Genomic DNA, 2,450 nt, shown 5'->3' with positions numbered 1-2,450 from the left:
AAATATATTATAAAATATATGATAAAATATGTTATAAAATAACTGACAAAACCCATCAGGAACATCCAAGACAGAGATTTCTCCTCTCTCAGGGAGTGTGATCCACCAGGATAAAACCACAGGCAAGAAATAAACCACATTTCCAGCGTGTTCTGCAGAAACTCAGGGGTTAAAGGCAAAGCAGGGAGTTCCTGCTCACCAAAACCTGCAGGGAATATTTGAATTATTTCCCAGTTAATTGCTGTAACCCCAGCAGCGGAACTGGGTACAAAGAACACAATTTGAATTGCCTCTTTGGCTCTTCACCAGATTTCTTCTGGATTAATTGTTGGTTTATTAAGCTTTGAAATGTTCTAGAGAGCCAACTCTGCTTTTCACCATCCCTCCCTAAAGCCAGGCTGGTTTTAAGTGAGCCTGCTTTGTCTGCCAGGGTGCTGAGCCAGGCTCAGAGCCAGGACTAAGCCCCTTTGTCCCCTTGCCGGGTGTGTCCGAGCTGCTGGGGTGGGACTGGCGAGGATTTGGTGTCCCTGTCACACCTGGGGACACCCCGGGACGCTCCATCCTCCTCCAGCTCCTTCTGGGGCTGTCCCACCCTCTGCAGCTTCTCCTCCCATCCAGGGCTGGCTGCTGGTGGCCCTGGGGCAGGACTGGGAGCAGGATTTTTGGGAATCTTGGGGAGGGAAGGGAGGCTGCTGTGGAGCCAGAGGGGATCCTTCATCCCAGGTGAGCTCCAAAATCCCCTCACTGACCCCTGTGGGGCAGCTCTGCCGTGGGATCCCTCATCCCTGGAAACCTCCAAAGCCAGGCTGGGGAGGTTTGGAGCCAGCTGGGATGGTGGAAGGTGCTGGAGTTGGGTCTGGATGAGCTTTAAGGTCCCTCCAAAGCCCGGAACATTCCATGATCCTCTTCGTTTCCTCTCCTTCGGATCCACAGATTTGCCAGCTCTTTCCCCATCCAGCACTTTTCCATCCATGGGCAGCCTGCTTGGAGAGCTGAAATCCCCAAAAGGTGCAAAACTCCAGAGCTTGGACACTTGGAACATGTCTGGAGCATCCCCATGGAGCCCCTTTGAGCTCCAGGGCTGTGTGTGTGGGTAATTCCAAACCACTGACGAGTTTTAGGGATTTGGGTGGTTTGGGATGGGTGTTGGCCAGAGCCAGGCGAGTTCTGTGAGTCAGAGCAGCCGTGGCTGTGACTCCTCTGGTCCCAGAGGAGCTGGGAAGGACGTGGGGTGTGCTGAGGGACACGGTGACACTGGGAGGTGACAGTGGCACGAGCACAAATTATTGATGGTCCTCAACAGGCCTGGCCCAGAGCTGGGCTTAGTCAAAACTTGTCTGGAGAAGCACCAATAAAATGACCAAAACAACAATTTTTAATTTTTATTTGATTTTATTTTAATTTATTATTATTTTTTTTTCTCCTCCCAAATCTGGAGGATGTGAAATTACGCAGAGTCCAAAGAGACTGAGCTGCTGGTCTGACATCCACGGAATCATGGAACAGCAGGGATCACAGGGGCCGTGTATCCCAACAAATCCCACCCTCTGCATCCCTGGGAGCATTTTCCAAAGGCTCCAGGAGCCCTGGCAGCCTCGGGGCCGTGCCCATTCCCTGAGGATCTGCTCCATGCTCCATGGGGAAGAACCTTTCCCCCCTAACCCTCATCCCATTCCATCCCTGCCTGCCTGACAGAAGAACTTCCAGGTGTTTCTTTGGGATTTCCCAGGTGGAAATGAATGGGATACACAGAGATTTCCAAGCAATCCCAACCATTCCCAGCTCCAGATACCAAATTCCCTGGTGCCACCCATTCCCTGAGGCGCTGGCGGGAGCACAGATGGATTTTTGTCCCGTGCAGGGATGGAGGGAATCCAACTCTCTGGATCCTGGGAATGGCAGGCATTGCCCAACTGTTTGTCCTGCAGCCCGTGGGTGTGCCCAGGGCTCCCGATCCATCCCCGGGAGATGCAGCTCGAGGAGCCACACCCCGGGCAGCTCCGTGAAAAGGAGCCAGAGCCTGCCTGGCAGGACCTGCAGCCACAGGTGAGTGTCCCCTGCTGTCCCCATGGTGTCCCCTGCTGTCCCCTGGTGTCCCCCGGTGTCCCCTGGTGTCCTCCAGTGTCCTCCAGTGTCCCCATGGTGTCCCCTGGTGTCCCCTGATTTTCCCTGGTGTCCTCCAGTGTCCTCCAGTGTCCCCTGGTGTCCTCCAGTGTCCCCTGGTGTCCCCTGGTGTCCTCCAATGTCCCCCAATGTCCCCTGGTGTCCCCTGGTGTCCCCTGGTGTCCTCCAGTGTCCCCCAATGTCCCCTGGTGTCCCCCAGTGTCCCCCAATGTCCCCTGGTGTCCCCCGGTGTCCCCTGGTGTCCCCTGGTGTCCCCCAGTGTCCCCCGGTGTCCCCTGGTGTCCCCCGGTGTCCCCCAATGTCCCCTGGTGTCCCCCGGTGTCCCC

Source organism: Parus major, chromosome 14, assembly GCF_001522545.3.
Source record: "Parus major isolate Abel chromosome 14, Parus_major1.1, whole genome shotgun sequence".
Taxonomy (NCBI): domain Eukaryota; kingdom Metazoa; phylum Chordata; class Aves; order Passeriformes; family Paridae; genus Parus; species Parus major.
This window is presented reverse-complemented; position numbering follows the sequence as displayed.